The sequence below is a fragment of the Petaurus breviceps genome, unplaced genomic scaffold (assembly GCF_028583685.1).
Source record: "Petaurus breviceps papuanus isolate PSGF00001 unplaced genomic scaffold, PetGlider_PUasm1.0 90977, whole genome shotgun sequence".
NCBI classification, from domain to species: domain Eukaryota; kingdom Metazoa; phylum Chordata; class Mammalia; order Diprotodontia; family Petauridae; genus Petaurus; species Petaurus breviceps.
This window is the reverse complement of record NW_027187391.1, coordinates 11255494-11269219: the sequence shown is the minus strand read 5'-3', so window position 1 is coordinate 11269219 and position 13726 is coordinate 11255494.

Genomic DNA, 13726 nt, shown 5'->3' with positions numbered 1-13726 from the left:
CACACACACACACACACACACACACACACACACACACACACACACACCCCTAGCTGTGTGACCTTAGGCAAGTCAATTAACCTCAATTGCTCTAATTTTCCCCCTCCAAAAAGCAAAAAATAAAAAAGAAAAGAAAGAAAGAAAAAAGAAAGATGAATGAAAGAAGGAGGGAGGGAGGGAAGGAAGGGAGGAAGGAAAGAGGGGAGGAAGGAAGAAAAAGGAGAGAAGGAACGAGGAAGGGAAGAAGAAAGGAAAACAGGAAAGAGAAGAGAAAAGAAAAGAACAGAAGAAAATAAGTTATGGAATGGAAGGCCACAAAAATGTTTCCGCATTATTGGAAATTGGATATCTTTTTAGTATTTTTTCCATCAAAATAGTATAAAGAAAAGAGGGTTATCTTTTGAAAACTTTACATTTGAGCTGAATAATGGATTGAATTATAACTTAGGTGAAAGGCCCAATTGCAATATTATATTTTATCAATTCCTTCCCTTTTTCTCTGCCTTAGAAAGTCAGGAAATACCTAGTTATCCAATGATTATGGAGCAATATGGTTAGGTTACTAGAGCTTGCCAAGCAATCAGATTTCTTGATTGGCTGAAAGAGCACCTAAGATTACAGATTGGGTAAATAAGCTCAATTCCAGAGTGTCTGGGCTGGTAATTTCCATAATGGATTGTTCTCTGAGTAAGGAGAGGGGTATGGTTCCATTCTCTTTCAGGGACCAGGAGAGCAAAGAATGCTGGGCAGTTGGTGACAAGCTGTAAGAATCATGAGCCAAGAAAGATCTTATAAATTTTATTAAGAGATTAGATTGGTTGAGAAATTTAGGCACCATCCAGAATATGACAAATATAATCTTTTCTATATACTTTTAATTTTATGTAACAGTATTTTTGACGTCTTTGCTTGAAACAAAAAATTCAAAGTTTGAAATATAGCTAAAATATAATTCATAGTATTTTTCTGCAGGCATTTATTCTTTTAGCATTCCTACCAGCTAATACACATTTTCCGGTTTCTTCTCTCTCATGTACTAAAAACATTTTTAAAGGACCAAGAGAAAGAAAAGATTCAGCTAAGTTTCCAAATTGTATTTACTATGTACCTAATGACAAAAATCTAATTTCAGGAAAAATTGGAGATAAGTAAAAAAAAATATATTTTGCTGAATCACTACCTAACCCTTTGGATGCATTTAGATAACTTCTGTTTATGTGGCTGCTTTTGGTTTGCACCAACCAGTATAAGTAATTCCTGATGATAAAACTCAATCAACCAATGTGAACCACCAACTGTTCTATAAGGTATCATCTCTAGGACTTAAGAGAGTTTCCTAGAGCAATGAGAAGTTAAGTGAACATGATTAGAATGACGTCATCACCCTCCTTCTCCTCCTCCTCCTCGTCCTCATCCCCAGGATGCATCAGAGGTAGACCTCGAATCCAAATCATCTTGAGTTTGAAACTTGCCTTCTATTCATCACGCCATACTACTTCCTATCTATGCTCTTTAAAAATTTTCCAATTAATTGTAGGTTATCCATCACAAAAAGCCATGTACAATACAAAGCAGCTGTGAAGGGAAGGAAATATTCCTTCATAAAACTCACTTTTAGAGTGTTCAATTTAACAATGAAAATGTTGTCCAACTTAATAAATGTACTACAGAGAATAAAGCTTAACACTGAACATTATAATAATTTATTTATTATCTTTTTAAAAATTTATTGTTTTTAAAATTTCAGATTAACTGGAAACATTTGGATATTCTTGACATTTCATGGACTTCTGGCAGTAATGGCTTCTAAACCCAAAGGGCCAGCTAATCCTCCTCTCCATTCACTGTTACTCTATCGATTGTCTCACCATTGATAAATAGAAGCTGAAGGATGTCAGATTACTCGAGTCTTTCAATGGATCAAGAGTTTAATTCATGTCACCTAAAAAGTTGTAATCTCCCAGAGATTCAGTGAATGTAATATGACAGCCTGAAATGACTGGCTTATAATACAAAGCTCAAATAGAAGAAAAAAACAGCAAAGGAATCCTTTAACCTTATCTCAGAAGCCTCTTATGATCAACTTTACAACTGTTTTTCAGAGACAGAACATGAAGTAAATTAAACTTAGGTCAATTAAGAAAATGTTAAGCACTTATTTCGTGCATTGTACTATGGTAGGCAGACTTTGACACTAAATAATTATATGACCTTGAGGAAATCATTTAATATTTCTGGTCTTTTAATGCTTCCCAATCCATAAATGAGACAAGTGAACTAGATTATTTTTTCTCTGCAGTTCTAAAATAATATAAGTATGTCATAAATCCCACTGTGTGTCAACATTGCCCTAGGCAATATAGAAGATAATGGTAAAAGTTAAAAAACAACAACGGCAAACATCATTCCACTTCCTGAAGACTGGTTGATGCTCAGCTGGAGGGACAGAAATGGAGGGACCAGACAGATTCTATGATTTAGGTAGCATCAAGAGAACCTGTATGTCTTTTAGGGACTTCATAGACAGGAGGTTCCAGGAGAAAATGCAAGTGATCCTCATTTTAAGCAAAACCAATATACCTAATTTTAAAATTATAGGCATTGATAGAGGGGAATAATTCACATTATAGTACTTGAAGCCTCTAAATTAGGGACTTTTCAGGGCGGCTAGGAGGCAGAGTGATGAGAGCGCCGGCCCTGGAGTCAGGAGGACCTGAGTTCAAATCCAGCCTCAGACACTTAACACTTACTAGCCATGTGACCTTGGGCAAGTCACTTAACCCCAACTGCCCTATCTTCCCCCCTCAGAAAAAAAAAATTAGGGACTTCTCAGTCTAGCTCCTACCAGATCATAGTAGCATTCACAATACTTTTGTTAGCTTTATGATCTGGGCACCTACCTGCCAGGGTTATTGTGATGATAAAAAACAAATTTCACAAACTTAAAAGCCCTATATAAGTGCTAGCTGTGATGATGATGATGATGATGATGATGTTCATGTGAGAATTTTCTCCCCTGATACAGATCCTAACTCTTCTACCTCCTTATCCCACATTGTTGAGTCATTTCAGTCATGTCCAAATCTCCATGACCCCATTTGGTGTTTTCTTGGCAAAGATACTGGAGTAGTTTGCCATTCATTTACCTTTCTGGCTCACTTTACAGATAAGGAAGTTGAGCCAAACAGGGTTAAGTGACTTACCTAGGATCATGTGGCTAGCAAGTGTCTGAGGTTGGATTTGAATTTAGGTCCTCCTGACTCCAGGATGGGCACTCTATCCACTGTGACACCTAACTGCCCTTCTCCTATTTAACCTTTTATTTATGTTTTCTCATGAATGTTTTTAAAGACTCACCCAGCACCCTAATGGCCTTCTTATGGTACTTTTAATATTCCACTGATATCAATACCGTCAAGGGGGACATTTACTGGGATTCTGAGTGTTGTTAATTAACAGATGCACTAATCTCCATATCTCACTGTTATGATATGTCCTTATTTCCTTGAATTTTCTTTAAGTTCAAGTACTTTAAGGCAGAGGTGTCAAACATGTGACCAGTGGCCTCCCACATCATTTCTGAGGGTGATTGAACCAGATTAAAACATAATTGGGAAAATTTTAACAAAAATTAAAAAAAAAACAACAGATAAAATTATATTTTAAATCTAAGTCAATATGCAGCCCACAGGAATGCTAATATAGGGATGAATGGCCCAGATTTCTATTTGAGTTTGATACCACTGGGCTATAGTTTTATTGCTGCAGAAATTACTAAAATCAACTAGTTGCCCACCTATAAAACTGAAGAAAATCTCCATTCCATTTTGTTTTCTCTTTGCTCAAATTACTGAGATTTAAATGGCAATTTCAAATAGCATAAGAATGAAAAAAGCATTTTGAAGAATGAACTTTTACTTGTAGGCTACAATTGTTGTAGCAAGTGGAGTTTGGTTTTTCCTCCTGCCTCCCTCCTCCTCCAACCTTTGAAAGGAGAAAGGGGTGGAGTAGAAGGGCTAGGTAAAGAGAAGCTAGGACTTTTTTCCTGGGTATTGGTGTTTGTCCATTTTCTAAAGAAGACCAAAGACATCATGGGTAATGCCTTTACTCTGCATTGCACTGGATTTAAATGAGGCAGAGTTGCACAAAGTTGTCAGTCTCATTCTATCTTCCAGATTCATCAAAGTCCAGTGGCAAGAACAAAAGTCAAGAGGACCAGCAATGGTCCAGGATACAGTGGATGACCTTGGTGTCTTCGATGTTTGATCAAGCTCTAGGAACTCCACAGTGTTGGCTTCAGCCACCTTCACAGTCATTGGAACAAGTTGTTTTTATCTGCCCATTGCCCTGGGGAAATTTTTAAATGCTCAGGGTAGATACCCCCCAAACTCACTGATGTTTTTTAGGCCCATTATCTACTTTAGTTTAACCTGTCTGCTGAGATGCTTTTACCAGGGTATGACCACTGCCTGTGCTACAGCTTCTTGGAGCCACAGATGAGAGTTGAGAGCCAGGTGGACACCAAAGGTGGATGAGCAGCCCTAAAATGGTTCAGCAAGCCCCCACACCAGAGGGGCTAGTCCTCCTTGAACACCCCATGCACAGAAGTGGGGGAAGACAGGCACTGTGGATTAGATTCTAGTAGTATCACACTGTGAAAACTTACCTACTTTTTGGTCCTACATATGTCCTGGATGACATACTTTTTAGCATTTGCCACATGCAAATTATCATTGATGATACATAGCTAGGTACGTCAGTGGATAGAATACTGGTCTCAGAGTCAGGAAGACTTAAATTTAGATCTGATGTCAGACATTTAATTAGCTGTGTGGAACTGGTTAAATCTCTCACCTTCTCTCAGGCTAGGTTTTGTCATCTGTAAAATGAGGTTAATAATAATAGTGCCTGCTTCACCATGAGGATGAAATGAGATTATAAATGGAAAGTATTTTGCAAACCTTAAAGTGCTATATAAAATTTTGCTATATATATATTTATTTATGTGTTTACAATCACCATATTGATTTTTTTTCTAGATTGGCTTTTGTCAATAATAATACCTTTGATCTCTGTTCTTTATAAAACATTTCTCTTTGGTAAATGTCTAAATTTGATCCATGAGACCCTTTAGAAGTATATTGCCTCTTAATGCTATTTTTATTTGGTTAGCTCCAGGCTTCCTTTTTTATTTCATTTTCATAATCATCATTGCCATTTCCTTAGATAGAGTATCAGGCACTTAAGTGGTAGAAGTGTCCTAATTCTTCATTGATAGATAATTCATGGATAAGTAGAACATAGAAATGCTGACATATCTGGTCTATTTCATATCAATTTGTTGTTCTTCCATTTTCACCTACAACTGCTCTTGGGATGATTTAAAAATCCTTGGGTGTTGCCTTTTGATTGAGACCAAGTTTTAAATTTTTTTTTCTTTTTGTTGGGAGGAGGGCAGGGCAGTTGGGATTAAGTGACTTGCCCAAGGTCACATGGCTACTAAGTGTTAAATGTCTGAAGCTAGATTTGAACTCAGGTCCTCCTGACTCCAGAATGCAATAGAGCCAGTGTTCTATTCACTGCTCCACCTAGGTGCCCCTTGAGTTCAAGTTTTACAGAACAAATCCTTTTATTAAGGGGATTTGTTCTGTGAAGTTTGGATTCAAAGGGCTGCATTTGAGGACCTAGAGGGCCACATGTGGTCTCAAGGCCACAGGTTCCCCACGCCACTGCTTCATGCTGAACTCTCTGCAAGTTTGTTTCATGTTGCGTTGGTTCCTGCTATTTTCAGAGATGATAATCTTGTATCTTGCTTGTAATCTTGCATACCCTTCCTCTGTAATGTTGAACAAATGATTTAGAAGTTAAATTTCCTTCTTCTTCATCCTCTGTAGCAGATGTTGGCCCATAAGGTACAACTATTTTCATTGAAGTCTGTTTGTTTACACTCAAAGTCTGTGTTACATGATGTTTCTTTTTACATTTAAGTTTTCTATGAAACAGTTTACTACCTCCTTAATTTACCTCTTTTAGCAGAACTGAACCTCTTGGCCATCCTTCTTTCTGAAATGTTGGCTTCAAATTGTATTTACAGCAAATATTCCAGGGTGGATATGCTTCCTTTCCTATGGTAGTATAACAACTTGCTGGCCCCTGGACAGAGTACCCACACTGAGTAATAGTAGTTAATGTTTGTAGATAGTCTAAAAATTGTGTGATTCCTAGCACTCTCAACTCTATTCTGTCATTCCACTATTGTCACTGCAAAAGTGGCAGGCTCCCTCCAGGGCCGAGGGCTATTTTGCATTTTTACTCATTTCATTGTTTGCCAAGGCTAAAAAAACGCAGCACTCAGTGGTGCCCCTTGACTGGTTTTGTGTAGCAGATAACAATCCTTTGCCAGGGAAAAAGGTGTGGTTGTTTTTTGACCAAATAACTTCAGATCCAAGCCCCCTCCCTTGCAGCAGTATCTCCCCAAAGTCATAAGCCAATGTTTCATTGTGATTTAGAAGTGACCTTAAGTTGTGGGGCACCATGTCTACAGAATGCAAATTCTGGCCCATCCCACTAGGCTTAAAATGTGCAGAATATGGTCCTGGTTGACAAATTTACTAGCATCTGTTGGAAAATTCTATACAAATCTTAGGCATTCAATTGTAAATACCCAAACTAAGACAGAAAGGGGAGGGAGAGGGAGACAGGAAAAGTTCTAAGAGCTGTCAGTGTTGGCCAGAGGGTTCTTAAACATGAGAGTAGCCACTGTGTCCCAAGAGAGCTAGCAAGTCTTTTTTTCTGGCAAAGGTGAGACCTAAAACACCCTGGTGACCTTTCACAAAGCAAAAGTTAATCTCTGCAATAGTAGATGTGAGTACAACAGTCAGTCTATAAAATTCTGCTGGTGTATTCTCATACCCAACATGCACATCTGGGAGCTTAAACCTCCTTGACCAACATTCCTGAATCTCATCTTTTGAGGGCTTTTTTTGTATAGCAAGACATCACAACATTTTTGGAGGATGTCCATGGGAAAATAAGATTTATTTATAGAGAACTTTGCTGGAATAAAGGCCTGGATACATGTGACTATCAATAATATGAGAGTGGTTGGCCTTCTATTATTTGTGAAACTTGAATTTGCCAAAAGGAATTACCTCAAACACTTTCATTGGTATCATCTCTGAGCTACTTTTAATATTTCAGGTCATCCTGAACACCCCAAATGGTCTATTGAAATCTACCCATTCATTCCATGAATGTTGAATTGGAGCAATATAATGCCATTTAGCTGTACAAACATCAGCAATAGAAAGCAAGAGGATAGTGTAAAGCGGCCTCTATCTGTCCAACTGCAGCTGCCACACAGAGAGAACCAAAGGAATACTATAAGAATCCTCCTCCTTCTCCTTGGCATTTTTTTCTCATTTAGTTTTCTTTTCTTCTTTCCCTAAATTGAATTCCGCAGACTATTATTAAATGCTTGCTCTGCCCTTGCTCCTAGAGATTCAAAGACAGTAAAAGCAAAAACTAAACATATGCTGCCCTCAAGGAGCTTACCTTCTGTCTTTCCTTCCTCTAACCTGAAGCAGTTGTCAAGAGATGTGGGGTGGGGGTGAGGGGCAGAGAGAAAAGGAAAGTTGTGATTATGTGGTGTTGTATAAACACTGTGGAAAAGTCTGCTGACCATAATCTGGTGTTTTCCTCCACACCTACAAACAAGGCTAACAATTCACTCTGACAAAATTTATTTATTTTTAAAAAATAATACAAGAGCAGTCACAGAGGAGAGGAACAAGATGTTGCTGGCATAATCATTGTGCTGGAAAAAAAAAGAGCGAAAATAAGTTGTGTCTCTATGTTTAGTTGCTGTGATTATTAAATAAATGATTGAAATTCAATTCAACTCAACATTTACCAGTGTCTATCTATTGTGTTCAAAGAACATACAAAAACAAAGAAAACCTCTTAGCAACATGATAGAACAAAGCTTATTTTTGTAGGGAAAAATAATCGGATTATAGATTTAAAGTTAAAAGGGACTTTGAAGGTCATTTGGTCTAACTCCCTCATTTTACAGGTGAGGAAACTGAGGCCCAGAGAAGTTAAACAACATTCTTACAATCAAATAGGTAATGCCAGGCTTCAAATTGAGGACATGTGACTCTTACTTCAGTGCTTTTTACCTTTGGAGTTTAAAGGAACCATAGAGACCATTTATTCCAACCCTCTCATTTTTCAGATGAGGAAAATGCAGGTTAGAGAGGCAATGTCTTGCTCAAGGTCACACAGCAAGTTAAGAAAGAAAAAAACCCAGAATTTTTATTGTAGTGATACTTTTCTCCTTTAATAGTAGTTGATAATTTCTGTCTCTCTCTCTCCCTCCCTCTGCCCCACATGACTTTTCTTAGTGCTCACATCCAGCAGACAAAAGAAAAATAGAAAGACCCATTATATATATATATTTACACACACACACACACACACACATATATATAATTTTTTTCTGGTTTGCCTTTTTCATGCTGGATAGCTTTGGGAAATTGGAGGGTTTAAATCAGGAAAAGGCTAAGGTAACTTTAGATGTAATTCCCCAAGGACAGTCATTTTGCTTTAGCTTTCAGGCTATATAATATTCCTCTAAATTTGTGTGCTTCAGGGGCAACCACATCATTAGCAATCTTTGTTAATCATCTTCCCTTCGGCACTTTCCCCTCCTTCAACAAAATTGCAGCAACCTATATTTTTAGTAAATTCTAATTGCAAGTTTAATTTGATATTTATCTATCACTTACTTTAAGAAGCTATTTGCTGGGCTGATTGCACAAACTGAAAATGACATTTCTGCAGATAGAAATGAAATTTCCCTGGGATAGAGAGGATTTTTCAAAGCAGAGCCCCCATTGGCTTTAAAAAAAAAACCCCTTCAACTTGGCATCTTTTCTCCTTTAATGTGAAAATGAGTATTCATGTAGGACGTGGTTTGCTCTATCTATTGGAAAATGCATATTAAATCATAAGATGTATAATTTATGGAAATGATTGCTCTAAGGAAAGAAGCCTAAAATTGAGTTTTTGTAACATAGAAAGAAGCTTCAGGTGGTTCTTTACATGAGGCAAAACACTCAAATTCTTCACTCTTGAAACCTGTCAGTGAAAATCACAACAGAAACTCAACAAAAACAACAAAAAAAGATAGGAAACTTGTAACAGTCTTTACTATGGACTCCATTAAAAATCAAGTTTCAGGAGTAAAATTCTCTACTACTTTCAGAAATCACTTATTCATCTTCCATAGGAAGGTACTTGTTACTCTCGGTTTGTTCTTGAACTGTGTTTTGGGAATTGGGCTTAATTCTCTTAGATGAGTCAGTTATCCTGATTGGAAAGAATTTGGAATGTCTCATAAATGGGTATCAATGGTTAAAATACTGTCAGGGACAGATTAGTCACTCAAAGGGAACATTGACGTTATTTTTCCCCCTACAAGGGCCATGAGGCATGAATGAGGAAATGACTTGTACATTTCATGCATGCAATGATGCCAGTGATAGACAGGGTTTGAGTACATAAGTCTAAATGATAGGGGAGCCCAGGTAGCACAGTGAATAAGAGCACGAGCCCCAAAGTCTGGATGACCTAGGATTGAATCCGGGCTCAGACACTTAGCACCCACCCAGAAACACCTGGCCTTATAACCTTGAGCAAGTTACTTAACCCCAATTGCTTAGGGGCGGCCAGGTGGCTCAGCAAGTAAGAGCACTGGCCCCAGAGTTGGGATTACCTGGGATCGAATCTGGGCTCAGATACTTAGCACTTAACCCCAATTGCCTTAAAAAAAAAAGATAAGTCTAAATGATGATATGTAAATTGAAATTTTGTGTTATGTATATTTTTAAAATTTTATTTTATTTTTAATTTATGGAGTAAAACAAATATTTCTATAGCATAGTGTTATAAAAAAGATGATTGCACATGAAACTGTAAATCTATTATGTACAACTTCCTGTTCCTTTTAAATATATGATAATATTATCGTATAAATTTTTCCCTTCCCATCCCACCCTAGAGATGACTACCATTAGACAAAAATATGTATATATATGCACATATACACATACACATATACATACCTATACATATATACACACATACATATGTGTGCATGTGTATATTTAAAATTATTCTATACATACTTCAATTTATCAGTTCTTTCCCAGGATTCCTGAATGTAGATAGCATCTTTCTTGATATATCCTTTATAGTTAATAAATGGATTTCATTATTTATAATCTCAGGAATTTATAATATGTAAAATGGCTTATTCACTCAAAGTCATTCTTAAAACAATATTGCTGTTACTGTAGACAGTGTTCTCTTGGTTCTGCTCATTTCACTATTATAAAAGCCCTGGGTTGTCCTGTGCCCTGAAGGTCATCAGACTTAAAGTTCAGCTGAACCAAGACATTCAAGTCAGACTCAAACTGACCTAACACCTTGGTACTATTGTATTGTCATAGTTATGAGAGAAATCAATCAACAACAGTTTATTAAGGAATTACTTACTATGTGCCAAGAACTTTATTGAGTGATAGGGCTATAAGGAAAAAGAAAATCTAACATTTGTATAGAACTGCCTGTAATGAACTTACAATCTATGGAGGAGAGAGCAGAGAAAGAGGACATGTAAATTCTAGAGGCCCTACTATGTATCAGGTCTCCCTGCCATCAATCAATAAGCATTTATTAAGTGTCTATTATATACTAGGCTTAAGTTGAATTACCCATTAATTATTTACTCTACCACAGTTTTGGAAATTAATCAGTCTCCCTTCTATGGTTATCTTGAGCTATTATTTAATTTTTTATTGTTATCTTTATTTTTTACTCATTTGAATCTTATCTCACCAACTAAATGGTAATTCCTTAAGGACAGAGATTTTATTTTGTAAACTATTAGGCCATGGACAAAAGTGAAGCAGTTCTTTCCATCAAAGACTTTACAATCTACTCCATGTACACTTAAAAATATCTCCAAAATAGATACCCAGTGCTTTGGGGGAAATTAAAAAAGGCTTTCTGTAGGGCGATGCTTGAACTGAGCCAGTAAGGAAACAAGAGATTCTAAGAGGCAATTTTATCAGTCTATAAACTATTGGAACAATATTCTATATGAATCCTCACTTCCTACCATGCCTCCCCGCCTCCGCCACAGCAAATTGTTAGTACTCTCAGCTCCTTGACATTACCTTGTATCTACTTTATAATTATTTGCTGCTTCACAAGTTTCAACCCCTCAGTGGAATGCAAGCTCTTTGAGAGCAGAGACTGTTTCCTTTCCATCTCTGTATTCCTAGCACCCTGGACAATGTCTTGGAACACTTTGTTGTTGCTGTTCTTCAGTTGTTTTCAATTGTGTCTAAGCACTTGTGGTCCCATCTGGAGTTTTCTTGGAAAAGATATTGGAGTGATTTACCATTTCCTTCTCCAGCTCATTTGATAGATGAAGAAACTGAGGCAAACAGGGTTAAGGGATTTGCCCAGAGCTGATAAGTGTCTGAGGCCAGGTTTGAACTCAGGAGGATGTTTTCCTGAATCCAGGTGCAGCACTCTAGCCACCGCACCATCTAGCTGCCCCAGTTCTAGCACATAGTAGGACCTTAATAATGTCCCTTGCATTGAATTGAATTAGGATAGGGAACTTGTTTTAGCTAAACCTCCAATGCTTAGAACAGTGCTATATACAGTAGGTACTTAATAAATTCATGTTAAATAAGAGCTATCTAGAAAGTGATCTGGAAATGGGATTTGGGAATTATTAGTATAAGAGTAGATTAAATAATGCTCATTGTTGTCTCCATAAGCCATTGGGAGAGAGACTTTCTCTAAGGCACCTTGTGTCCTTCAATAACATACACAAAGTTAATAAAAAAAAAAGTCAACAAAGACAAGGACAAACCAATGTCATATAAATTCAACAGAACTTAACTCTAGGCTAACTTGGGAATACAAAGCTCCAAGGAGAGAGACATTATGTTACATGCATGTCAAATGACCTGAAAACATACAGCAATGCTTAGTGTTCATTTTGGATCGCCTGCAATTTGCAAGTTGAGTTCTTAGTATTCACTCTTGAAACTTTCTTTTGAAACAGATGTATCTTATTCCTACTAAAAAAGGAAAAGGAAGACCTACATTTCATTTATCTCTATTTTGCCTCTTTGCACAGTAACAAGTGTCTGAATGATGCTTTCTGACAAATTACCCAATACTAAGAATATCCATAATGCAAAAGGAATTTAGTATTAAACAAGATAGAGAGAACTTGTGAAATATTCAGTAAAGTTCCCTCTAACTGAAAAATTATCTCAGAAAGTCTCTGCATGCAATGATTGGCTGAAAGGAGAATTCTACATATATTAAAAATCTCAATCATCTTGATTCTATCCTAACCTTATCTCTGCTTTCCAACATTATCTCTGACTCCATATATGAAGACCCTACTCCAACACAACTGATTCACTCACTCTTCTAGAAATACTCTTGTTTTTTGTACCCCTGTCCCCATATGGATATTTCAAGTCAAAGATCAAATCCCAATTTCCAAACTTTTCCCAAATTAATATCTCTCTTTTTGATGAACACCAATGGTAATTATTTACTCTACCACTTATCTGGAGTAGGCTTCCTTCTATGGTTATACAAGCTATCACTTAATTTTTTTATTGTTATTTTTATGTTTTTCCCATTTGAATCTTATAGACCGGAATTTCTTGAGAACAAAGATTTTGTTTTGCAAGTTATTTATTCATTCAAAAAGATTTTTTCTATGCTTATGTGCCAAAGAATAATCACCAGTGGTTCCCTGCTACCTCTAGGATTAACTATAAACTCCTCTGCTTGCCATTTAAAGATCTGCACAACCTTGGCCTCTTCCTATCTTTTCAGTCTTTTTACATGTAATGCTCACACCTCCACATTCAACAATCCAGTCATACTAGTTTTGTTTTTTGTTTTTGCTTTTTTTTTGGAAGGGTAAGGCAGGACAATTGGGGTTAAGTGACTTGCCCAAGGTCACATGGCTAGTAAGTGTGTCAAGTGTCTGAGGATGGATTTCAACTCAGGTCCTCCTGATTCCAGGGCTGGTGCTCTATTCACTGCATCACCTAGCCACCCACTGTCATACTAGTTTACTTCCTTCCCACACATGACTATCCATCTCTCATCTCTGTGCCTTGATATTAGTTGTCCCCCATACCCGGAACAATCTCTTTTCTCACCTATCGTTCTGAGAATCCCTGGTTTCAGTGAAAAGAGCACCAACCCTGGAGTCAGGAGGACCTGAGTTCAAATCTGGTCTCAGACACTTAATACTTACTAGCTATGTGACCTTGGGCAAGTCACTTAACCCCAATTGCCTTGCCTTCCCCCCTCCAAAAAAAAAAAAAGAATCCCTGGTTTCCTTTAAGAAAGCTCAAATTCCTCATCCTACATGAAGCTTTTCATGGGATCTCCCAGCTATTCCCCTGTCAGAAATTCTTAATATAGTCTTCACAAACTATCTCACAAGAAATTGATGGACTTATATAAGAAAAATTACATCTCTCTTTCAAAACAATTGTTTCCTTTTATAATCCTGTGTATTTAACTATTATTCTGAGGAGACTTTATCAGACTGCTGAAGAAATCTATGACCCACAAAAGGTTAAGTAAGAAGCTCTTATCTTTCACA